Source organism: Myotis brandtii, unplaced genomic scaffold (genome assembly GCF_000412655.1).
Source record: "Myotis brandtii unplaced genomic scaffold, ASM41265v1 scaffold1814, whole genome shotgun sequence".
Taxonomy (NCBI): domain Eukaryota; kingdom Metazoa; phylum Chordata; class Mammalia; order Chiroptera; family Vespertilionidae; genus Myotis; species Myotis brandtii.
The window spans coordinates 989,123-1,016,071 of record NW_005356728.1 but is presented as its reverse complement, the minus strand read 5'-3'; the positions used below and the strand labels follow the sequence as shown (position 1 = coordinate 1,016,071).

Here is a 26,949-nt window from a genome sequence, read left to right as displayed (position 1 = left end):
TATTTTGGTCAAGTTTATGTCTTGATCTTTACACTACTCTGAGAAAAAGCCAAGGCCTGGGAGGATTTACCTAGAGTTCTCAGCCTGAGCACGCATCACAACCAATCAGGGGCTGATTCAAAGCCGAGTCCTGGGTCCTGGCTCCAGAGACTGACTCAGAAAGTCTGCAGCAGAGCTGGGATTCTGTATTTCTGACAAGCACTCCTAAGAGATTCTGAGATGAGGGCCCTCTCATTTCACTTTAAGAAACATCAATCAACATGGCCGAGCTGACCCAGCTAAGTAGCCACAGATGATGGGCCAGAAAAGTAATGTGTGTTTTTTTCATACAGAAGTCTCAGAGCCCTCAGGGTATTCCTGTCCCTGTAAATATCTAAAGTGGAAGCTAGAGCATGCACCAATTCCCAAATGTATTTGACCACAAAGTCTTTTCTTTTTGAAGGAGCATCTCTTAGGGTTGATGTTTCACAGAGCACTTTGGAAAATTCTGCCCCCAGAATTACTCAAATGTCCCTATAAATTCTCATGGGGCTTTGTTCCAAGCACTCACCCCCCTGGCCTGCAGCTGCTTGTATATGTGTGGCCATCAGTCAAAGGTCTGTCCAGGCCTCAGTTAGGGTTAGATGAGTTAGGCATTTGCCTCAAGAGAAAAATTTCAGGAGGTGCCAAAAAACTCAGTAATCAAGAGAGACTAGTGACCCGGTGCACGGATTCATGCACATTGAAAGGAAATTAATTAGGAGAAAGATTTGTGTGGTAATTTTACATTACTGCAAAAAATTACATGTCAAAATAGTATATATAATATAGTATTATAAAATTAAAACGCGTGTGATTGGCACCAGCAAGAGCTTTATATGTATGGCACATGCACGAGTTAACATTTATTTTTAAATTGCCAGTGCACATCATATGGATCGGCCAGTTGGCTGGTCAGATGGTTGGACGGATGGACAGTTGGTCACTTAGGCCCAGTGCATGGATTGACGCACAGGTGGGATCCCTCAGCCTGGCCTATGAGAATCAGGCCAAAACCGGCTCTCTGACATCCCCTGAGGGGTTCCGGATTGCGAGAGGGCGGTTCTCAGGTGACACACCCAGGAATTGGGCTCCCTCCTCTCTGGTTCCCGGTGGGTGCGTCACCTGATAACCACAGCTGCCAACTCACCGCAGCTCAGCAGCTCCTGTGTTGAGCGTCTGCCCCTGGTGGTCAGTGCATGTCATAGCTACTGGTCGGACAGTCAGAGGGTTGCTTAGGCTGATAGATAGATAGATAGATAGATAGATAGATAGATAGATAGATAGATTATTTGGAGGCTGGGCCAACCAGATAGCCATCAGGCAGACATTTGGATGTGGGGACATAAAGATTGTTTTTAGTGGAATTAAGAGACAAGGTCTGTCCAGGTGGGGTCCAGCCCTGGGGCAGCAGGGTAGTCAAGCCAGGTCTGTTGTCTGTCTCTCCCATGGACTGTGAGCCCCTCCGGAATAGGCAGGCCTTCTGTACCTCTCAACCCCCAGTTTGAATCCACAGTGCCTGGAACACAGAATCGTTCTACTCTCTTGCAGGAGAGCACAGGCATACAGTCAGGTTTACTTACCTCCCAACTCTGGTTTGAGCCTCTAACCCAGTGCTAGGCACGGGAGACTCAGCCAATGCAGATTTTGAGGTGACTGAGTGAATTTCACCGGGGAAATTTCCCAGGGTATCTGAGCATTCTTCCTGAGGTTGCCTTGCTTTCGATGTGCTCCCATCTCTGAGTTAGGCAGGGAGGGGGCTGGGTGCCAGAGAGTTTCTGGAAAAGTCTGTCCTTTCCCGAATACCCTTTCTCTCTGGGTCCAACAGTGTTTGACCTCAAATGGGCAAGTTCTAACTTTCAAAAAACTTGGACTTGGGCCTGATTGGGCCGGCGCTAGATGGGTGTGATTTGTGCAACTGTCGTGGCCTGACTGGGCTTCGTAACTGGGAGGCCCTTGGCCCTGACCTTGGAAAAAAAATCTGAAAGCCAAGAGTGGTTGCCCAGGGAATGCCTTTCTGGGCCCACCCTTCAGTCTGGTTCCAGACATTCCCCCACCTCAGCCAGACTCATCCCTGTGTCATATTAGAAGTGCTTTTTACGACTCCTGTCTTTTCCTTGGAATTTCCATTTTCTTTCTTCCAAGAACTATAAAATCTCGTCAATTAATTGGTGACCTCAAGAACAGGGTTCCCTTTAAATAACTTGCTTAAAAAAGCTGTTCCAGTGGCTCTGCACTGACCTGCTCAAAAGAGGAAACGTTTCTACTCTCTTAGGCAACATCTAACTGTCAATAAGCCTCCAGCTGATTATAGAAGGTTCTTGCCTATGCAATACAAAGCTGATCCCCCCACGACCTCTACTTGTCAACACCTCATAAGTTTACTTTGAGTTGTTTCATAACCTCAAAAGTACAGTGATGTCTTCTCGGAATCAAGCTTTGTAATAACTCAATTGTCCTACAAAAACAAATAAATTTCAGAAAGCAGGGCAAGCTAGAAGCCAGGGGAGCTGCATGGGTTTGCAGGCTTTCATATTGCTGGCAGGCAGGTTCTTAGAGACCGTGGAATCGGCCCTCACTCTAGGATGCTGGCTGTCAAAAGAATGTCATTCATGGAGGGGGAACTGAGACCCGGGTGGGAGAGAAGGGCAATCTGTCCATATTTACACAGTGGCAAAGCTGAGGTTACAACATGAGTCTCCAGACCCCAGATCCTAACTCCCTTTCCCTTCCCCCTCCCAGGACCCAGCCCTCTGCTCCAATGCCCTTCCTGCTGGGAAGGCAGAAAGGAATCTGACAGCTGACGGATGGAGTGTGTGTGGGAAGGAGATTCAGCCATTTCTCTGCTCAATTCGTCCTTTGCACTTTAAGCCACTTATCTTTTTTGTGCCATGAAAGTCGTTGGGCTGTGTCAAATGAATGTCGGGCAGGTGGGAAGAAAGTGGGGAGAAGTTAGGAGGCCCCTGAAGTCGCACCGACAGTAGTTTTCACCCGTGGCTGCATTGTAGAATCACCTGGGGTCATTTAAAAGTCCTGATGTCCAGGCCACACCCCCGATCAATGACATTAGAATCTCTGGGGCCGAATTCAGGCGTTAGGATTTTTTATTTTATTTTTATTTTTTGGAAACTCCCCTTTGATTGTAACATACAGCCAAGTTTGGGAACCGTGGCAGTAACACCATTCTAAATCAGACAAAGCCAAGTAGGGGTGGAACCGCTGTGGTTGTGGCGATGAATGGCCACCATTTACGTAGACAAAGCTGTGGCATCTTGTGCAGTGGGTCCTGGGCCCTCACCCTCACCCATCCCTGTCACCAGAGGGAATCCTCAGCATAGCAGCTTGCGTTTGATGAATGGGTGCTCTGCCCCACCAGGAGTCTCTGTACATTGCCTCATTTTCTCCAGTTGCCCAATGGGCCAGGTGCCCTTTGAGGATGACAAACCTGAGATGAAACATGAACCCCAGTCTGTGAGGCCTCTAAGCCTGTCTTCCAGTAAAAATTATTATGGATTATTATTGTATTATTGTATGCTTCGATGCAATAATGGCTTCAACAAATATTTCCCAGGTGCCTCTTGTGGGCTGGGCACTGAGCTGGGCACTGGGTGTAGTGTGGTGAGGAGGACAGGACAAGGTCCTGCCCTCAGGGAGCTTACAACCCAGTGGAGCTCTATTCAAAGACTCTACTCAAACATGTGTGCACATGAATGGATGATTTCCGGATGCAGAAGGCTGTGAAGGAGGCCAACAGGAGGCTGGAATGGGAGTAACAGCAGCAGGACCTGTGGGATGTAAGGAAGTGAGAGACCTAGAGAACAGACCAGCCTGGTTGCAGTGGGCAGGGGGCCTCACACTCCTGGGCTGGGGAGGGACTTGAGTAGGCTCCCCAACCTCCCCTCCTATTGGGGGAGCCAGAGAAGGCCCCTGAGAGTGTCAAGCAGAGCAGGATTAGATGTGGGTCATTAAAAGACCACCTTCCAGCCCAGCCGGCTTGGCTCAGTGGTTGAACGTCGACCTATGAACCAGGAGATCATAGTTCGATTCCTGGTCTGGGCACATGACCAGGTTGCAGGCTCGATCCCCAGTGTGGGGCATGCAGGAGGCAGTTAATCAATGATTCTCTCCTCATGATTGATGTTTCTATCTCTCTTCCTCTCCCTTCCTCTTTGAAATATATCTATATCGATATAGATATAGATTAGATATATAGATGATATATAGATATATAGATTAGATATAGATATAGATATAGATATAGATATAGATATAGATATAGATATAGATACTGGTAGATATATATATCACCTTCCAGCAAGAGGATTCACTGCCAGTCTCAGCACCTACCAGCTGGGTGACCTGTCCTCCCACCCCTACCCTCATCCTCTTCTGGAAAAGGAGACACTAGACCAGTGGCGTCTCAGGCCACCAGCCCACAGAGTCCATGGGGACAGGGCTGGTGAGCACATCTGTCATCCAGCCCCAGGTCAGATTCTTAGGAAATACCAAAATAACGAGAGCCTAATGTGGCCTGATTCAACCAGAGGAACTGGAAGGTTTTAATCAGAAATACCACAAAAAAATGAAGAGCTTCACCCACACCATCCCTGCCAGCTGGAAATTCAGTCTCTCCTTCAAGGTTTTTAAAAAGTGTTCTCCGGACTCCACACAGGAGTTACTTTTTGTGCTTGAACAGTACCTGTGGGCTGGGACTTCTTCATCCGGGGCCTCAGTCTTCTTCACTGAAACCTAACATGAATGCCAGCTCTTCAGTATATTTCTATTTGTGAGACTACATAGATTTAAAGATAGTAAATTGTTTTCTAATAAAAAGCTCAAAATTAAAGATGACTCTAAACTCTGACATAAAATAGTGGCTGTTCCCTTAAGCCACTTTCTTCCTTGAGTTCTGCACCCAGGAGGTGCCTAACCTATGGAGGACACAGCTAGTGAAGTGGGGGGGGAGGGGGGGAGTGCAGGGCACCCAGCAGGGCACAAAGCCCAGCTCCTCAGAGATCCCTGTGGGGGACAGCTAGACACCTGCTGCACTTACGAACCCCCTGTCAGCTCACCCCAGCAAGGTCCTGAGCCCTTCCACAGTCACTTCAGGAACCCCACTACACACACGCTGGTTAGCGTAAACATCTTGGGGTGTCAGATCTAAACTCTTGTGCCAGCTCTGTCCCTGGGATCTGTGTGATCTTGGCCGAAGTACCTAACCTCTCTGATGGTCAGTGTCCTCTCAGAGCAAACAGAGTCCTCAGGGGGTTGTTGTGAGGACTGACGAGATGATGGGGTGAAAGTGGTTTGTGGGATGGACCCCCACATGATTGATTAGTTCATTGTTGCCTTGGGTCTGACTCTAAAGGGTCCAAGAGAGACAGACAAGAGAGGAGGAACAAGTTAAGGATGTGGGAACCCTGGGCGTGTCCCCAAACCCCACGCTTGGTACCTCACAGCTGCTGCTGTGGCCTCCCCAGGCTCTGAGGCTCACATAGGCCGTGAAAACCATCTGGAGCCTTCAGGGCAGCCTGTGGGTCAGACACTTTTTACAGGATCGTCTCGCAAGAGCATCAGGAGACAGAGGTTTTCATTCCACAAATGAGGAAGCTGAGGCCCAGGGGGGTTTTATTTCTCAGCTGAGCCAGGCTCTCCCCTCTGTCTGAGCGCTAATCCCGGTGCCAGGCGGCCACGGGGTGGGACTCGGGGTGGGACAGCTTCTGCGGGACAGGAAAGCGCTAGGAGCGTCCCCCACAGGCTGGCTCGTCCTTTAGGCACAGGGCCCACCATACTTTTAGGGGCCCATGAAAATGTTTTCATTTTATGTTCTTTTCAAACCAGAAGACAAATGGAATGAACTAATAATGAATATATCATCATGACTCCAACTTGGATTCTATTCATCTTATAGCAATGCAATTGTATAAAATAATTTTTAATATTTTTTATGGAGGAAGGAGTCCACAAAGGCAAAAGTCTTATGCGGTCCTGGTGGCCCAGAATTCTGTCCCCACACTGGAGAGGAGGCCAGGAGTTCCTATTGCTGAGTCCTGGAGGCCCCTGGGGGGCTCAGCAGGCCAGGCCAGAGCAGACACAGCCTACGAAGCCAAGCTCTTAGGCAAGGCGGTGAGGCCCAGGCCACCCTGGCTTGGCCTGCAGAGCCCCTACCCCACACCCTGTCCCATGTTCCCCCTCCCCCCCCAAAGTCCCCCACCATCGCAGTGTCCTCGCAGCCCAGGGCTGAGGAAGGGTGTGTTCCGATTCCTGGCAAAGCCCAGCTTCCTGTTTTTCTCCAAGTGGAGAGGTCAGGCTGCTACTGGAAAGGGACACGAGGACTAGATACGGGCCAACAGATCCCAGCCATGCTGATGGGCCCCGCGGCTGAGGGAGGAGGGGCTGGCAGGCCGCACTGGGCTCCAGGATCCGGAGGGGGCCCTCTCTTCCTGACACCCCCACAGCCCTCTAACAGACTATGGCAGGGCCTCCTCCTCCTCCTCCTCGCTGACCTTCAAGGTTTTTAAAAAGTGTTCTCCGGACTCCACACAGGAGTTACTTTTTGTGCTTGAACAGTACCTGTGGGCTGGGACTTCTTCATCCGGGGCCTCAGTCTTCTTCACTGAAATCTAACACGAATGCCAGCTCTTCGGTATATTTCTATTTGTGAGACTACGTAGATTTAAAGATAGTAAATTGTTTTCTAATAAAAAGCTCAAAATTAAAGATGACTCTAAACTCTGACATAAAATAGTGGCTGTTCCCTTAAGCCACTTTCTTCCTTGAGTTCTGCACCCAGGAGGTGCCTAACCTATGGAGGACACAGCTAGTGAAGTGGGGGGGGAGGGGGGGAGTGCAGGGCACCCAGCAGGGCACAAAGCCCAGCTCCTCAGAGATCCCTGTGGGGGACAGCTAGACACCTGCTGCACTTACGAACCCCCTGTTAGCTCACCCCAGCAAGGTCCTGAGCCCTTCCACAGTCACTTCAGGGACCCCACTACACACACGCTGGTTAGCGTAAACATCTTGGGGTGTCAGATCTAAACTCTTGTGCCAGCTCTGTCCCTGGGATCTGTGTGATCTTGGCCGAAGTACCTAACCTCTCTGATGGTCAGTGTCCTCTCAGAGCAAACAGAGTCCTCAGGGGGTTGTTGTGAGGACTGACGAGATGATGGGGTGAAAGTGGTTTGTGGGATGGACCCCCACATGATTGATTAGTTCATTGTTGCCTTGGGTCTGACTCTAAAGGGTCCAAGAGAGACAGACAAGAGAGGAGGAACAAGTTAAGGATGTGGGAACCCTGGGCGTGTCCCCAAACCCCACGCTTGGTACCTCACAGCTGCTGCTGTGGCCTCCCCAGGCTCTGAGGCTCACATAGGCCGTGAAAACCATCTGGAGCCTTCAGGGCAGCCTGTGGGTCAGACACTTTTTACAGGATCGTCTCGCAAGAGCATCAGGAGACAGAGGTTTTCATTCCACAAATGAGGAAGCTGAGGCCCAGGGGGGTTTTATTTCTCAGCTGAGCCAGGCTCTCCCCTCTGTCTGAGCGCTAATCCCGGTGCCAGGCGGCCACGGGGTGGGACTCGGGTGGGACAGCTTCTGCGGGACAGGAAAGCGCTAGGAGCGTCCCCCACAGGCTGGCTCGTCCTTTAGGCACAGGGCCCACCATACTTTTAGGGGCCCATGAAAATGTTTTCATTTTATGTTCTTTTCAAACCAGAAGACAAATGGAATGAACTAATAATGAATATATCATCATGACTCCAACTTGGATTCTATTCATCTTATAGCAATGCAATTGTATAAAATAATTTTTAATATTTTTTATGGAGGAAGGAGTCCACAAAGGCAAAAGTCTTATGCGGTCCTGGTGGCCCAGAATTCTGTCCCCACACTGGAGAGGAGGCCAGGAGTTCCTATTGCTGAGTCCTGGAGGCCCCTGGGGGGCTCAGCAGGCCAGGCCAGAGCAGACACAGCCTACGAAGCCAAGCTCTTAGGCAAGGCGGTGAGGCCCAGGCCACCCTGGCTTGGCCTGCAGAGCCCCTACCCCACACCCTGTCCCATGTTCCCCCTCCCCCCCCAAAGTCCCCCACCATCGCAGTGTCCTCGCAGCCCAGGGCTGAGGAAGGGTGTGTTCCGATTCCTGGCAAAGCCCAGCTTCCTGTTTTTCTCCAAGTGGAGAGGTCAGGCTGCTACTGGAAAGGGACACGAGGACTAGATACGGGCCAACAGATCCCAGCCATGCTGATGGGCCCCGCGGCTGAGGGAGGAGGGGCTGGCAGGCCGCACTGGGCTCCAGGATCCGGAGGGGGCCCTCTCTTCCTGACACCCCCACAGCCCTCTAACAGACTATGGCAGGGCCTCCTCCTCCTCCTCTCTGACCTCCTGGGCTTCAGTTCGCTCACCTGTGAAACAGAGGGAGGTTCCACAGTGCCTGCCCACCTGCTAAGGCAGCGGTTCTCAACCTGTGGGTCGCGACCCCTTTGGGGGTCCAACGACCCTTTCACAGGGGTCGCCTAAGACCATCGGAAAACACATATATAATTACATATTGTTTTTGTGATTAATCACTATGCTTTAATTATGTTCAATTTGTGACAATGAAAATACATCCTGCATATCAGATATTTACATGACGATTCATAACAGTAGCAACATTACAGTTATGAAGTAGCAACGAAAATAATTTTATGGTTGGGGGTCACCATAACATGAGGAACTGTATTAAAGGGTCGCGGCATTAGGAAGGTTGAGAACCGCTGTGCTAAGGGGATCCAAGTGAGACAGATGGGAGCAGAAAGGGCTTTGTCAACCGTCAAGACCCCTCAGCCATCAGCACAGTAGAGCTGGTGACCGGGGCCGTGATAATAACAGCGTCCGTTTAGCGCCTCCCCATCTGTGCGGGGCTCTGCCCTGTACAATTTCATCTTCACAACGACCCCATAGGACGGACCTACTCCTCCTATTTTGCGACGGAGGAAAGTGAGGCTAAGTGCCTCACCTCTGTCCCAGGGATAGGAAGTGACGGATGTCAAGCTGTGCCCACACAGGGAGCTTACAACCCAGGCGGTGCAGGCAGAGCCGACACAGAACTGGTGAGTCCAGGTCTCCCGCTGGCCGAGGTGGCAGAGGAATTACTGGGTGGGGAAGATCAGATGCTTCACTGGCCAATGTCAACAGGCACCAGGGATCTGTGTGAAGAGCCAGCCCATAGCCTCCAGCCCCTACCCCCTGCACCACCATCTATTTGACAGTATTCATGGCCTCCGGGGCTCTATGCCAGGTGCCTGCCCTCAGGATGCCCCTTTAGGATTTTTGCACCCTTCTCCTTTCAGGGCACCTTTGAGTTCAAATTCCAGCTCTGCCACTTGTGAGCCATAAGGCTTTGGGCAAGTTTCATAAGCCATCTTTGCCTTAGACTCCTCTCCTTTGAAATGGGGATGATAATAGTACTGACCTCATGGGGCTATTATGTGAATTAAGGCATCAAATGCATTAATTCATCATCAGCATCCTCTCACCCTTCTTCCCTTCCAACCCCTCTTGTCTCCCTCCGCCTCACTCCTTTCTTCCACTTGCTCTGCCCACTGCTCTCTCTGGTTTACTCCTCCCTCATCCCTTCTAGGACCCTGCTGAGATTGGGAGAGACATCTACGAAGAGGAGGCACAGGTCAGGAGTACATAAGGTCACCACCAAGGTCAGACCACGTGGAGAATTCAGCCACTTGAGAGCAGGTTCTATGCTGCAAAGGGCCTCCTCTCCCACTGAGCCCTTTGGAGTCCAAGAGGAAGGACCTATGGGGTCACTCATGATGCTCACTCTCAGCCAAAACGGAGGACAGTGGTAGCTGAGCTCCACAGTCGCTGGCTTTTCATCTGGGTGACCTTGAGCATCACCAAGAAATGGCAGGGGACAGAGCCTCCCTCCCATCTCTAGCAAAAGCAAGCCCAGGGCAGCCTGTCCACCAGCTCAAGGACTTGTGGGATGTAGAAGAATAAAACAAGAGTTCAGTGCCTGGTGCATGGGTAGGCACTCAAAAAAATACTTGTTGAATGGATACATGACTCCATGTGGGAGTCGGGTAGAGAGCGTTAGAGACAGGACCAGACTGGAGACGGGGCCCAGAGGGGCACCCGGCCCATGTCTGCTCTGCTGAATGTGGACCGAGACAGCAGCTCATCGGGTAAAACCACTAGCTAACCCTGGTAGAGCACTTCCCGTGTGCCCCTAGCACTGTTCTAAATGTCTTACCCATGTGACTCATTACTTCTCCTAACAGCCCTGTAAAATAGTTCTGTTGTCATCACCCTGTTTTACAGACAAGGAAACTGAGACAGAGAGAAATCAAGAAGCTGGCCTTTGGTAACATAAACCCAGGCACTCGGGCCTCAGGGGTTTACTAATATGCTCACCACTGTGCTCTCCTGCCTCTCAGTTTATTCGTAAGAGAGAATATCCTCAATACTCAGGTCATGTGCTGGGTTTTTTCCCGATCAAACATGTGTCTGGCCTCCCTGACGATTTTTGAGTGTGTGTGCTCTACTTGGGGCTCCTTCCATGTTCTTTTGTTGTTGTTCACAGTGTCCCCCGTCTTTTCAGCAGCTTTGTGCTATTGGCCACCTTGGTTCACAACCAAATCCATTTCAGCCGTTAGGAGGGAGTTGGTGGTGGTTTGCACCAGGTGGAAGGTGGTGGAGATGGAGAAAGTAAATGGTTTGGGGCTGTTTTAGAGGGACCAGTGGAAGGACTCCCTGATGGTTTGAATGTAGGATGAGAATAATAGTTACACCCAGCTCATTGCAATTTTTTAAAAATATTTTTATTGAGTTTTTTGGTTTTTTGTCTTAGAAGGAAGGGAGAGGGAGAGAGGGAAAAAAAAAATCAATGTAAGAGAAACATTGATCAGCTGCCTCCTGCACGCCCGCTATCGAGGATCGAGCCCACAACCCCAGGCATGTGCCCTGACTGGGAAATGAATAGAGGGAGAGAGGGAAAAAAAAAAACATCAATGTAAGAGAAACATCGATCAGCTGCCTCCTGCACGCCCGCTATCGGGGATCGAGCCCGAAACCCCAGGCATGTGCCCTGACTGGGAAATGAACTAGCAACTTTTCAGTGAAAAGGACGATGTCCAACCAACTGAGCCACACAGGCCAGGGCTTACTGCACATTAAATGATAGGATAAACATGAAGTGAATCAGGTAATTCATGTGAGAGCCACAAATGATCCTAAAAAGCAAAGGACACGGGTGAGGGAAGGGAGGAGCTATGGATGAAAAGGTTGCAGACTGAACAAGCCCTGAGCTTGGTCCTGTTGCGGGAGCTTTAGGCCACCCTGCACTGACACAGGCCTCTCACAAAAGGCCCAGCAGGTGCTCCTGCCTTGGACACCTGAGACAGCTGGTTTACACCTATTGTCTGTCTGTGCCCCAGTGGCAGATGCTGTGAGGCACCACCCAAATCCCCAGCTGTCAGGAATGCTTCCAGAAGCTGCCAGAAGCTGTCAGCCCTCTTTGGGGATTGAAGAAAACAGACTCACCCTGGCCGGTGCTCAGTGGTTAGAGTATCTGCCTGTGGACCTAAGGGTCTCGGGTTGGATTCTTGGTCAAGGGCTTGTACCTGGGTTGCAGGGCACGTGCAGGAGGCAACCAATTGATGTATAGCTCTCAGATCAATCTCTCTCTCTCTCTCTCTCTCTCTCTCTCTCTCTCTCTTTCTTTCCCTCCCTCCCTCCCTCCTTCCCACTCTCCCTAAAAACAAATGGAAAAAAATATCCTGGGGTGAGGATTAACAAAACCAAAAAAAAAAGCCAAAGATCACACCTCCTTCCAGAGGCAGCCAGTATCCAATGACTGGTCAAGAAGATGCTATAAAAGACAGGCCCCCTCACCCAGCTGGAGGCTGCAGGGCCATCTCGGCTCCCTGCCCCCACTGTGGGATTGACTGGCGCTTTCCCATGAGACTGCATCACATCTCAGCTTCTCCCTCTGCCCAGTCTGGCTGCTGTCCCTTCCTTTCCCCAGGTGTCGATGCCCACAGCGCACGTCATGAACTTTCTGCCCTGAATCTCATTCTCAGAATCTGCTCCCTGCAACTGTCACTTTAACTCTCCAAAGTGTTCCAATTAGGATAGTAAATTACAGTCACCCCAGCTCTATGAGACCTTCCGGGTCACAGACGTTGTCACAGCTCATTGTAATTACTTCCTTACCGACACTAGACTGGGAGCTCCCTGAGGCGGGCAATGTGTAGGTCAGTGATGGCGAACCTTTTGAGCTCGGCGTGTCAGCATTTTGAAAAACCCTAACTTAACTCTGGTGCCGTGTCACATATAGAAATTTTTTGATATTTGCAACCATAGTAAAACAAAGACTTATATTTTTGATAGGTTCGCCATCACTGGTGTAGGTCTCCTTCCCAATTATGCAGAACCCAGGGCTTGTCAGGGCAGGTGCTCAATAAATATGTGTTGAATGAATGGATTAACCACCTTATGTGAGCATTTAGAGACCAGGGCAGCTGTGTGAGGGGAGAGTGGGTAGGAGGAGAGAGGAGAAGGAGGAGGAGGAAGCTGCTCTAAGCCCCTAAAGCAGCAGGACCACCCTCCCTCCCCAATCTGCCTTTGCTTTTAGCTCCTCCTGGTTGCATTGCCTCCTCCTAACTTCCCACTCCTGAGTGTAGGCTTCATGTTGCGGCTTCATTCCACATGGGGATACCAAGGTGAAACAACCCAGCCTTCTGTCCCCCAGGAGCTCACAGATTAGATGGGAGACAGACCTGTGAACCCCTCTTGTGATAGTGTGAGAAGACAGGAATACACCAAGGCTACCTACTCTTGATTTTTATTTTAACAAGATATCACCTGCACTGATGTTGGGTGGGAGGGAGGAAATGGGGTCCTTGAGTTTGTTTGCAACCTGGGGCATCGCTCTGATCCCAGCTGTACCCATTCCTTAAGAACGTCACCCCCCACCGCTACTCCTCTGCTGCTCCTGCTCCCTCCTCTTCCTCCCTCCTACTGAAATCCATCAGTCCTGGGGCCCAGGCCAGGCTCACAGTGCCTTCCAATATGACAACTACCAAGTCATACAGATGGTCATGGGGTCAGGTGTTCCTTCTCCCTGGGTAAGGGTCGTGTTTTAAAGATGGCCTTCTAGAGATAGCCTCCGTTTGGTTGCCTGCCCCAGACCAGGTTGGCAGAGAGCTGGATCCTGGGTGGGAAGAGAACTTGACTTATTGGTTTGCCGGGTCTCTTACCCAGTAGGCAGGCAGGCAGGCGGGCAGGCACCCACCCTCATGGGTGAGGTTCTGGGTAGACCCTTGTCAGCCACCAGAGGAAACCTGGAGCCAGCCTGTGGCGTTGGCAGTGCCTGGAGAGCTGTCAGGCCCCGCTGCCTCTCCACCCACCCTGTCACTTCCCATTCTCATCTCCTGTTAATCAGAGGTGCCCTGGAAGCTCACACACAAAGCAGAATTCCAGGAACTCCATGCCGAGCAGACTCCTGGCTATTTTCTCAGTTCCTTTTTGTTTCTTCTTAAAGGTTTCTGGTGCCAGAGCTCAGCCTCGTGACCTTCCAGGCAGAATCCTGGCTGATTGTCTCTGCGCTGTGTCTCCCTCCCTCCCCCACAGTCACACTTCTCCTCAGGGGCTTCTGAGAATCCTAGAAGGTCACAGCTGGAAAGGACCGTGCAGATAGTGAAAGGGGAAGCTGAGCGGCTGCAGCCCAGGGAGATGGCCTCCCTCTCACTGTTCCCACCTGCCAGGCCTCTGTCTCCCCAGGGCCCTCCCTTCAGAAGTGCAGCCACTAATTAGGTGCCAAGTGGTGTGAGGCACAGGAGCAAGAACAACTCCATTCTTTCATGCCTGACCCTTTCTAGAGGTGATGAGATAAAAAGGTTAAACTGTTCTAGAAAAGGGTAGGGAAGTTGCTGATAACATACAAAGCCCAGGATATGAAGGAAAAAGGCAGCGAGCTCCCCCATTCTGCCCCCCAGCAGCACATGGGGAGATGCAGAATTTTCTAGAAGGATAAAGACTATCTGGAGGGATTGCTAAACTAAATGGCTGAGGGCCAAGTGATGGGCACATTGAGTAGAAGCGACTCCAGGCCAAAAGGGGATGATCCGAATGCTCTGCAGAACTTAGGAGGCTTTTCTTCATCTGTGATTAATTCTGTGATTGTGATGATGCAATAGGCTTGGGCAAGTGTATACAAGTGCATCCGAACCCCCTTCTCCTCCCCTATCCTCCTTTCTCTCTCCCTCCCCGGAGCCACAGGGAATTCTGAGTAGGATGAACTGCCTCCTGCCTTCATGAATTAATTTATTCATTCCTTTCTTCAGCAAAGATTTTCCAGCACCAGTGCCAGACCCCAATTCCAGAGCCAATTAGAATCAAGGTAGATGTGGTGTCTGCCCTCTTGGAGTGTACAGTCCAATGGGGACGATTCAGCAATGCCACAGAAGCAAGGGATACAGAGCCACGTGAGCAGAAAAAAGAGAGAACGCTAAGGACACACAGATAAGGAACCCAACAGAGAGGAAATCAATTCTAATCCCTCCTAGGGGATGACAGTGGGTTAATCAAATGGCGTTATCTCAAACTCGGCTGATTTTCCCCAAGATCGCACATCTAGTAAGTGACAGTCACCAACTCGTTCACATTTGTATAAACTGACTTTGTTTGAATTCTGACGGTCACTTTCCAGCTAAGTGTCCTTACGTAAGTTACTTCACTTCTCCATGCCTCAGTTTCCCCATCTGTAAAATCAGGATAATTAGACTTTGGACTGTTTGGAAAGTTCAATGCATTAGTAAAGCAATTCTCAAAGTGTGGTCCAGGGGCCCCTAGAAGTCCCCATGAGGTCAAAACTATTTTCATAGTAATAGTAAGACATTATTTATCTTTATTGCTCTACAATGTTATCCAGAGACCATATGATGTGTGACATCATAACAGATTGAATGCAGATGTATGGACCCAGCTGTCTTTAATTAAACTAGACATTAAAGGGAGTTGCAAACACACACACACACACACATATATATTTAAAAGTCACTTTTTAAACTACACACACACACACACACACACACACATATATTTAAAAGTCACTTTTTAAACGAAATATTTTTTATTTTGGAAAATATAATTATTTTTCTTTTTTTTTTTTAATTGGCCTTCTTTTTTCTTTTTCTTTTTCAGAGAGGAAGGAGAGGGAAAGAGAGATAGAAACATCAATGATGAGAGAGAATCATTGATTGGCTGCCTCCTGCAAGCCCCACACTGGGGATGGAGCCCACAACCCGAGCAAGTGCCCTGACCGGGAATTGAACTATGACCTACAGGTTTGTAAGTCAGTGCTCAACCACTGAGCCACACCGACCAGGCGAAAATATAGTTATTTTCACAAAAGTGTTATTTATAGTAACATGTAATGGGTTTGTACTAGTATTTTTAATGAATGCATATTTTTTAATTTTTCTCAGTTTTAACTTCTCATACCTTAAAGATCAATAAATATTCCAGCTGGAGTCAGCTTGCACCTGCTTGGGAGAGTTGAATGCGCACTTCTCTTCACACTTCACATTTCTTTTTCCCCCACATTTCTTATGTCAGATTGGAATCTCAAAATTGGCCACAGTGGAAGAATTTACACCATGGGAATTGACAAGTGCTACAAGTCAGGATTTCTCACCGAGAGAACCATTTATTAAACTTCACACCATCAGATATAATCACAGATTCTGGGAGTCCTAAAAAAGTTTTTTAAGAGTGAGCCAAAAAGTTTGAGAGCCCTGGCCAGTGTGGCTCAGTTGGTTGGAGCATCGTCCTATACACTGAAAGGTCGTGGGTTTGGTTGCTGGTCAGGGCACATGTCCAGGTGTCAGGTTTGATCCTCTGCTGGTGATGTTTCTTCCTCTCCTTTCCTCTCTCTCTTAAAAAAAGAAAAAGAAAAATCAATGAAAGCATGTCCTCTGGTGAGGGGTGGGGAAAAGTTTGAGAACCACTGAATTCATACTTAAAACTGCTTAAATTGGTACCTGGTACATGATCATTAATGAACCACAGTTAAACTCCACCAGATTTGAAAGTTCGGAGATTTAACTGCTAATGGATGGCCTTTTTAAAAAATATATATTTTATTGCCCTGATCGGTTTGGCTCAGTGGATAGAGCATCGGCCTGGGGACTGAAGGGTCCCAGGTTCAATTCCGGTCAAGGGCATGTACCTTGGTTGCGGGCACATCCCCAGTAGTAGGTTTTGTTGCTGATCTTTTCTGGTTTGTAAAGTTTCTGTGGAGATATCAGCTGATAGTCTTATGCACACTCCCTTGTAGGTAAGTGTTTTTCTCTTGCTTTTTTTAAAAAAAATATATATTTTATTGCTTTTTTTACAAAGAGGAAGGGAGAGGGATAGTTAGAAACATCGATGAGAGAGAAACATCGATCAGCTGCCTCCTGCACACCCCATACTGGGAATGTGCCCACAACCAAGGTACATGCCCTTGACCGGAATCGAACCTGGGACCTTTCAGTCTGCAGGCCGACGCTCTATCTACTGAGCCAAACCGGTTAGAGCACAGATGGTCTTTTTGTTGTTTCTCACTTTCCAAGAACCCAGGTGCTCCTTTGGTGCCCACAGCTCTGCTCGCTCCTGCCCCCAACCACCCGCCTCCATTGGATCCTGGCCCCTCATCTCCCACCACAAAGATTCTCTGCCTGTGGCCTTGAGGCACCCCCAAACCCTCTGACCACAGCTGACAGCAGTATTGCCAACTTACTACCACCCACTTGGCATAAAGAGCCCATGTAAGAAGAGCACTTATACTTGCAACCACCAAGCTAATGGTTTGTGTCTTTAGCTAACAAGCTGTGGGTGATTACAGGCCCACTGGTGGTTGCGGGGATTGTTCGGAAGATTATGGCTTTGAAGTCTCCTCGAAGGCCTATTTGGGCTAGGTTGTTGCATCATACTATATTGTAAGAGGACTATTGAGCAAGCCTCAGTCAGATTATGAAAATCTGACTAAGGGTACTGCCTGAACGCCCCTGGCAGAGGCGGCTCCAAACGTCTCCAGAGCCAGCAGTGACAAAGACTCTGGGGCATCTGGGGAATTCTAGAGAAAGAGATTTTCTGAGAGAATGCTAATTGATAACAGTTAACAAAACAAAACTCCCATGACCAAAAACTCAGTGAAATCGAAGCATCAGAATTAGCAAGCAAATAATAAATGACAAACAAATAAGCTGCCTAGGGAGAAATAGGGAGGCAAGACCATTTCAACACCAAAGATGAGGTGATAAAAAATAAACATCGCCCTGGCGGGTGTGGCTCAGTTGTTTGGGTGCCATTCCAGGCGTCAAAAGATTGCCCATTCGATTTCCAGTCAGGGTGCCTGCCCAGGTTGTGGGTTCGATCCCTGATAGAGGGCGTGCAGGAGGCAGCTGATGGATGTTTCCCTCTCACATCAATGTTTCTCCCTCTCCCTTCCTCTCTCTCTCTAAAAATCACTTAAAAATTTTTTTTAAATAAACTAAACTAAACATCAACTGCAGGATAAAGGGTCTCCCTGGTTCTCCTGGCGTTGTTTACATCAGTGATTTCCTAACCTCAGTCATTTGAATATCACCTTCCTGGATTTTCCACCTCCCAATTCCACCTATGTTATTATTTACCTAACATTCTTTAAATAGACTCAGTTTGTTTGTTTTTCACTTAAATTAATTTGAAAGGAACCCTCATACTTTGAACAGAACCTTCATATTTTGATGCTATATGAAACATCAGTATCATTTGCTGTGTAAAAATAAATCCGATAAAAAATATTATTATTAAACTCTAGCTGGGCTCTGTGGCCCACAAAAGGCTCAAATCCTGAGACCAATACTCTCCTCTTAAAGAAATAAGCAAGAGTTAGAGAGGTTATTAAAGACATTTGGCACTAAAGTGAGACTTTCTCACCAAAGTGAGACTTTCCTCTTGACTTGAAGAATTGAAGGAAAGCCTGATTTATTATTCTATGGCAGCTCCTTGGTGAGAGGCCTATTGTATTTACTGATCTACCCTCCCACCCCCACTCTGCTAGTGCCTAGAGCTGGCTTGGTGAATAGTAGGTGTTCAATAAATATTTGTTGAGTGCAAGGATGAATTCATATTCAAAATGAAAATAGGTACAAGGATATTTACTGCAACAATTTTTATAATAGGAAGTGGTTGGAATCAGGTAAGTCCATGAATAAGGGACCAGGTAAATTGTGTGCCAGCCATACAAAGGAGTAGATAAATTACGTACCAGCCATATAATGGAGTAGGATGAGGCAGCTCTATACGTACTACATGGAACTCACTAATATGTAAAGGAAAATAAGCAAGGTACAAAGAACTTGTGTATAGCTGCTTCCATTAATTTTTTAAAAGAGGCTATATGAAGCTATGTGTTTGGAAATACATAAAAACATATCTGGAAAAATACACAAGAAACTAGTAAGAACAGTTGCCTCAAAAGAGGAGAAACTAGGGCCAGAGGTGGGAAAAGTATACTCTTTTGAAATGTGTACAAATGTACACAACTATGCAAGGAGTAAATAATGTAAAAAAAGAATTGAAAAGAGAACAACTTTCTCAGCATGAGATCCAGTGTTATTTCCTGCTGTAGACCACCACACGTTGTCGAGTGCACCACTGGGGACCACGTGCGCCCCTTTGGGAAGCTATGGTTTAGAGCAGTGGTTCTCAACCTTCTGGCCCTTTAAATACAGTTCCTCATGTTGTGACCCAACCATAAAATTATTTTCGTTGCTACTTCATAACTGTAATGTTGCTACTGTGATGAATCGTCATGTAAATATCTGATATGCAGGATGGTCTTAGGCGACCCCTGTGAAAGGGTCGGTCGACCGCCAAAGGGGTCGTGACCCACAGGTTGAGAACCGCTGGTTTATAGGAAAGTTCTGTAAAGATGGCACAGCTTTTGTGAAAGCACAGACTGGCGGCTATTCTAATCTCTGTATTTTAACACCTGGGTTTTCCCTGCACATAATCTGAGCATCTTTTATGTTAATTGGGTAAGAACATCTTGGTCCTGATCAGCCCATCAACTCAGAAGTCACGTAGTCCCTTAATGACATTTCCGGCATCTTCTCTAGCCCATTAAGTCATTCATTTCTTTCCACAGCTTTTCCCAGGCGAGGTTCGCTTTCTCAGAAAACAGGAGTGGCACTCTCCACTGACCTAGGCTACAGACCTGTCTTTCTGTAGGTTTCCACATGTTACACAATCCCTCATAAGCATAAATAAGCTCATTACATATTAAGGCTTGATACAGTGTGACGTCATTCTGGGCCATTTTTCACTGTTGGGAATTCTCAAGGTCGATAAATTTTACAAATCTCACCGTACCAGTCAGTACTGCATGTAACAGAAACCCAGCCGCCTGGGTTCGTAATGTGGCCAGAAGCTGGAGGTGGGCAGTCCCTGTGTGGTGGGCAGTCCCTGGTTGCATCCCTGTTTCACAAGGCCATCAGGGACTCCAAGCCCTCTAGCTTTCCTCTCTGCCATCAGAGAATAAGATGATCATTCTTCTTAAAAATATTTTTAAATATATTTTTATTGAGTTTTAGAGAGAGAAACATGGATGTGAGAGAGAAACATGGATCAGCGGCCTCCTGCATGCTCCCTACTGGTGATTGAACCCGCAACCCAGGCACCTGCCCAACCGGGAATGAAACCGACAACCTTTTGGTGTATAAGATGAAGCTCAACCAACTGAGCCACACCAGCCGGAGCAAGGTTATAATTCTTATGCTCAAACACTGGCTGCTACACCTCATGGCAGTGGGTCCACATTCCACACGAAGAAGGATGATAAGACAAGAGGGCTCATGCCAGCTGGGCTTGGCCCCCTTTAGCAAGTTTCTCCTGAAGCTCCAGCCAGGGACTTCCATGTACATCTCACTGGCCAGAATTTTGTCACATGGCCACCCTAGCTGCAAGGGAGTCTGGGGAAGCATTTAAAACTGCGCAGGTTGCCCAGACTGGGTGGCTCAGTTGGTTGGAGCATGGTCCGCACACCACAATCCACAATCCAGATCACGCCTGTAGGGCCAGCCTGAGGATCTCTCTTATCTAGTCCCTTGCATCCCACACCCAGTTCCCTAAAGGTACCAATACCTGGTATGTCCCTTGCCTCCATGCATTTTTCACATGTTATTTCTTCTGCCAGAATGTCCTTCCTGCCTCAGTCACCTGGCTTACTGCTAGTGTGCCTGGCAGCAATCAGCTTGAGCATCACCTCCTCCAGGCAGCCTTTTCTGTGTTCTTACCTCACCCAGGGCTTCCTTCTATCTTCCACATTCTATTGAAACCTTGTTCATCTCCTTCCTTGAGGGCAGGCATCTCTTTGTCGCTGGCAGGCATCATGACTCATTCATCTCTCTTTGCAAGTACCTGGCACATAATAGATATTCAATTAATGTATGTTGAACAATTAAATGAAATCAAGAGTGAATGAGAACTCCCAGGAGAATGTATAGAGAAGTGAGGAGCTTAGGACTATAATTTGGGGAGTGCATCACTCTTTAAGAATGAGAGAAAAAGCAGAGACAGAAAATTTAAAAAAAAAAAGAAAGAAAGAAAATACAGTATCTCCAAAGTCTCAGGAAGACGATTGGCCCAAAATGTCAGTGGTCTTTTTACTGTCTCCATAGTTTTGCCTTTTCCAGAATATATATATAAAAGCCTAAGCGACCGAATGACTGAACAACCAGTCAGTCACTCTTTAAGAATGAGAGAAAAAGCAGAGACAGAAAATTTAAAAAAAAAAAGAAAGAAAGAAAATACAGTATCTCCAAAGTCTCAGGAAGACGATTGGCCCAAAATGTCAGTGGTCTTTTTACTGTCTCCATAGTTTTGCCTTTTCCAGAATATATATATAAAAGCCTAAGCGACTGAATGACTGAACAACCAGTCGACGGGTCGCTATGACGTGCACTGACCACCAGGGTGCAGGTGCTCAATGCAGGAGCTGTCCCCTGGTGGTCAGTGTGCTCCTACAGCCAACCTTCGCAGTCCCTCCCCCGGCCAGCTGTCCCGATCTAGGCGAGAAGGCCCTGATTGGCCCAGATCACCCCCAATCACCAGCCAGGACAAGGGATCCCATCCGTGCACGAATTTGTGCATGGGGCCTCTAGTATCATATAGTTGGAATCACATGGTATGTAGCCTCTTCAGATTGCCTTCTTTCACTTAGTAATGTGCAGTTAAGATTTCCTCCATGTCTTTTCATAGCTTAATAGCTCATTTCTTTTTAGAACTGAATAATATTTCATTGTCTGGATGGATCACAATTTATTTATTTATCACTATGGAGACAGTAAAAAGATCGCTGGTTGCCAGGAGTTGAGAAGGAAGAAAGAATAGGCAGAACAGTTTTTAGGGCTGTGAAAATATTCTGTGTGATACTATAATGATGGCTGCATGCCATCATACATTTGTCCAAAGCCGTGGAATGTACAACACCAAGAGTGAACCCTAATGTAAACTATGGACTTTGGGTGATTATAAAGTGTTAATGTAGAGTCATCACTTGTAACAAAGGTATCACTCTGGTGGGGGGTGTGGACAGTGGGAGAGGCTATGCATGTGAGCGGATAAGGGAGTAGGTGGGAAATCTCTGTACCTTCTGCTCAGTTTTTCTGGGAACCCAAATCTGCTCTAAAAAATAATCTTTAAAAAAAACACACACACACAATACAATATACAGATGATGTGTTATAGAATTGTATACTTGAAACCTATGTAACTTTATTAACCAATGTAACCCCTAATAAATTCAATTTTTTAAAATGCCAGTGATTGCTGAGAATATTTTCCCCTCCAACTCTCCCCTTCACCTTTCAGGCCTTCTCTGAGCCCCTCCACTAAGTTAGTCCCCCATTCCTCGATTATCCTTTCCCAACCCCATACCTGTGCTAGTCCTGGGTTGGCCCTCCCTTTCTCTGCTTTGTTCGGTACCACAGGCAACTGACCCCTGCACTGAGGAGGCCAGAGGGCTGAAGGAATGGAGAATCTTCACCCCTCTCAGTCTTGAGTTGTGTCTATGAAAGTGATTGTGTCTCCTCTGTAGTTCCAAGTTCTTTCAGTGACTCCGGCCTCCAGCCACTGACTACACTGCGTCCCCCTAAAGTCCCTCCACCCCAGGGGTAGTCGTGGATTCCTGGTTACTTCGCCATCTCCTCCTGCTGGGCTTCTAAACTCTTCCATCGTCTGTGTGACCAATCCTTGCATTCAATTCCATGTCTAAAAACTCAGAGTGAGTTCTGCTTCCCTGGTTGGGCCCTGCCTGATACAGTACACACTGTCCATTCTCTCATCACCCTCATCATCTGGAATGACTTATTAAGTCCTCATCAGTAGTCACTTGTTCAAGGTCTACCCACCCACAACACTGGAAGCTCCCTAAAGGCAGGAACTGGTCTGAAATTCCACACTCCCCAGTGCCTGACATAGTAGGTGCTCAGAGCATCACGTTTGTGACTGACTGCAGATGAGAGCTGAGATGAGGTTGTCTAACTAGGAGGCAATTAGTGGGTGTCCATGGAGAGAAGGGGTGGTGGCCAGAAACCAGATGGCAAGGGGTACATGCAAGTGGCAATTGAAACAGATGCAAGGGAGGACCAAGAGACTTGGGAACTGAGAGGGGAAGAAAGGTTGGGCCAACAGTGTAAAGAAAAGCCAGGACAGAGGAAGAATTTTTTTCTTTATTTGTCTGTTTTTAGGCTGCAGAGACTTGAGCACATTTGGAAATTAAGAGGAAGAAACTAAAGGGGAGAAGTTGTGAGGACAGTGGGGCAGAACACATCACCCAAGTGGTCTCTTAGGAGGAATAAATCCACCAGAAGGCTTGAGGATGGTGTGGCGAGGAGACTGGAAGGGATAACCAACGAGGAAGTGAGAAGAATTTGAGTCAATTCTTAACCCAGGGCCCCCTAAGAAGGCTTCAAAGTTGGGAGGGGTCTCAGAAAGGTAAGTCCAGGATCTGGTCTTAGGTATATTTTCCCAAGTGCCTTCAGGGAGACCCCCACCCTGGCAACTCCATCCTTTGAAGAGATTGGCACCTCTTCTCTTCACCCACATCACATGGCTCCTCCTCTTCTCTGATAGTTCTATAGCAGGGGTCCTCAAACTTTTTAAACAGGGGGCCAGTTCACTGTCCCTCAGACCGTTGGAGGGCAGGACTATAGTTTTTAAAAAAAACTATGAACAAATTCCTATGCACACTGCACATATCTTATTTTGAAGTAAAAAAACAAAACGGGAACAAATACAATATTTGTATTTGCATGTGGCCCGCGGGCCGTAGTTTGAGGACCCCTGTTCTATAGTTTACCATGTTCCTCCATGAGGGGCGGGGGCAGAATTGGAGGGGGTCAGTCAGAGACCAGAATCTGCATGCAGTGGTATTCTGGTAAATGTTTAACAGGTTGAGGGTGGGTAGTCCTGATTTATACTGTTTGCCAATTTCCATGGTGTAAATACTCCCATCGTTTCTGATTTCAAACTACCAACATGAAATTGTCACTGACTGCAGAGTAGGAAGAGAACTCCAGCACACCACTGCCTACATCCATTTCCTCTCCTGCCTCCTTGCCGCTCCATATAACTCTAGACTGGGTGGTAGCAATGGGGCAGGTCCAAGCCAGGGAGGGCAGTGACATCATCTCTATCTTACATCTGAATTCTTCTCAAGTGTAATTCTAGGATCTCACAGGAATTTGGGGCCTCAGGTCCACAGACACTCAGATGATTCATTACCCAGTTTCTCACTAAACATAGCTGGACACCATGAACTGTGCTGACTAAGGCAGTAAAAAACAATATAATTTCCTTTTCTTGCAAGCAGAAAAGGGAAAATGATCCAAGGATAACATTCTCTCACTGATGCACAAAATTCATTCACCCTTCATTACCCTTGTATAGAACTGATGGGCAAAGGACTCCTTAAAGTCCAGAGTCCTTTTGTAGAGTCCTATATGCAGGAGAGCAGGGACCCTGGGGTCACAGTGGTTTGAATCCCAGGTCTTCTGTTACAGTAAAATGACCTTTGGCAAATGAGTTCTCTCTGAGCCTCAGAAGTGGGGATAATAATAGTACCTACTCTATGGGGTTAGATTGTAAGAGTTCTCAACTGGGGGCAATTTTGCTCCCTTGGGGACATTTGGTAATGTCTGGAGACATTTTTTGTTGTCACAACTGAGTTTGGGGCAGGGGGGTGATGTTACTGGCATCTAGTGAGCAGAAGCCAGGAATGCTCTTAACCATCCTACAATGTATATCACAGTTCCTCCTCCCCCCCTACACCCCATCACCCAAAACCCCCAACCAATCCAAAATGTTAAGAGTGCCAGGTTAGGAAACCCTGGACTAGAGTGAATATTCAGACGTTAAGCACACAAAGCACTGAGAAGTGTCTGATTTACTTTTTGTAAGCTCTCAAACAACAGAAGCTGCTCTTCTTTTTGGAAGGACACAATCTTACCCTTCTGTCTCCAGACGTGAACCGTTGAGGGGGGATGTGGAAATCCTTTGGTGCTGAGAACCTGGCTCACGGTTCCAGGTGTGAGTCACCCAGTAAACGTTGGTTTATTTTTATTTAAAGCAGAGCCGAGGCTGCACAAGTGACTCAGGGCTAGAAGCCTTCTCAGGTTGTCCTGACTTAACTGGCTGGACTGGGAGGAAGTAATTTTGCCCTGAAGCTCTCCTTCCAGAAGGTGCCAGCATTTCAAGGTGCTCACTCAGAGTGGGTGTAGTGCTGTTTCTCACCTCACCCCACACATGGTGGGGTTTGGAAAGGCCTGAGAAAAAGAGCTGAAATTCTGAGACCCTTCTTATCCCATATCACCTTCCTCACTAGCCTCTAGTGGTTTGTTCCTCTGCAGCCTGCTGAGAAATCCCTTCTTGGGAGCCGCATATTTGAGTCAACATGCTCACTATCTCCCACTAATACACATTAGTGTTAATGGATAGATTTAAAGGCAGATAATCATGATAGAGTGGATGTGGGCAGGCAGGGACCCAAAGAAATGTCAGGGAAGTATGTGGGCCCTGGGTATCCTAAAGAAGGAATGGTGATAAAAGGATCATGCAAAGGCGAGCCAGGGAGCATCTGCAGATCTGGGCCTGTGCCCACGTCTTTCCTGAGAAGTGGTATGCCCAGAGGCAAACAGGTGGTGAGAGCGCCAAGCTCTGCATCCAGGTTTGCTGATACCAACCTGTAACCCGCCATCTGGCCAAGCTCCGCCTCTCCCTGAGTCACTGCAATGAAAAAACTCAGGGGTTCGAAGGAGCTTTAGGGGCTACCAGCTTTCTTCTTGCCTGCCATCTTGCAAGCTGGTCAGTGGCACAGTCAGTTGATGTACCAGAGACTGTTCAGCTCCAAAGCAAGGCTCTATCAGGGCCACAATCTGGAATGCTTCAGGATCTAGACAGATGACATAAGGTTTAATGGTTGGGTTGTAAGACCTAAGGCCAGGGGCTGTGAGAAACTGCAGGCTCTACCCTAAGGCATTCAAATTCAAATTTAAACACACACACACACACACACACACACACACACACACGCACACCCACACACACACACTGGGCTAGCCAAACAAAGTATATTTATGGCATGACTGTGTTGGCAAGGCCTTTAGGTTGTGAGTTTTCGACCCCTGCCTAAATGAATGGTCTTTCCTACACCCCAACAAGGGAGATGTCTGTTGGGTGTAGATCACCAGAAATAGGCTTTGAACTACCAAGGAATGTCTGAAAAGTGGTCTTGAGCAACACTTCCAGCGATGAGATGATCCTTATTCCCAAAACAGCTTTGGACAGGGCCTACCTATTAGAGTCAGTAACCACACCTGCCTGTTGTGGACCAATGATGGGGGTAGGTAGGGTGCCCAGGTAGAGACATATCTTTTCCATTTTGCAAACTTTTAAAGTTTGGGATTTTTTTTCTTTATTACAAATAAAATACAAGATCAATGAAAATACAGGTAAGCAAATATTCGAAAAGAAAAAATGTCCATACCGCCCCTAAATGCCTCCTGCCCACCTAACCCTCGATTTCGGAAAGAAGCACCGTTGACACCTCGGTCCTTTTTTGCACAGGTCCAGGTACAGTCTTCTTCCTGGTTCTGTAACCTGGTTCTGTAAACCCACCAAGGAGAAGCTTCACGCAGCACTCGCACCACGCTGCTTCTCTGGCTGCGGGATGGGGTTGCACCATGCCATCCACCCGCTCTCATCAGACTTGGGTTTCAACACACAGGTCTGACCAGTGTAGGCCTTTGGCTCCCCAAGTTCTTCGCGGGCAGGAACTAGAACCTGTCTTACTAGTGCTCGGGAACTCTCCAGCCCTGAAAAGAATAAGTGCTCAATAAAAATGTTTCTAACCAGCACCATCACGCGCGCGCACCCCGCCCCGACCGGCCTCAGCCGTGGAGACCTCGAGCAGAGGAAGCAGAACTTGGCCAAGTAGGGAGAGCGCCTCGCCGTCTCCAAGGTAACCGAAGTCTCGGGCTGGGAGTGCCCACGCATGCGCATATTCACTCTTACTTCCCGTAACCTTCCGAAGAACGCAACCCGAGAAAAAACTGCCCGAAGCCGAGAGCGCATGTGTGGTTAGACCAAACTCCCGCCGCCTCCGCCTCCTGTCAATCCATCCGCCCACCGACGTCTTCACTATAAACATTGTCCGGAAACAGTGCCCATTTCTGGAAACGCGCTCTCGCTACCAATCGTTGCTCGAGGCAGTAAGAGGGACGAGCCGAGACGCGCCATCTCATTGGTTAGGTTGGCGGGGTGGGCGGGACCAAGGGTCGAGGTGCGGCCAGAGTAGGAGGTGCGAACCCAGGCAAATTTGCCGCCGCCGGGGGAGGCGTGGCCCCGGGG

General features: G+C 48.1%; 1 protein-coding gene across 2 annotated transcripts in view; it reads left to right on the top strand.

The window, feature by feature from the left end:
- MAP3K14 (mitogen-activated protein kinase kinase kinase 14) overlaps positions 1-26,949 on the top strand; it is a 90,936-nt gene that overhangs the window by 20,417 nt on the left and 43,570 nt on the right. The window contains exon 3 of one of the 2 annotated variants that reach the window (XM_014537766.1): positions 22,791-23,037. The gene's annotated coding sequence lies outside the window, so the exon portion shown is untranslated. Of the gene's footprint in view, positions 1-22,790; positions 23,038-26,083; positions 26,561-26,949 lie in introns of those variants that run through there. The other variant, XM_005863879.2, reaches the window with a different exon arrangement.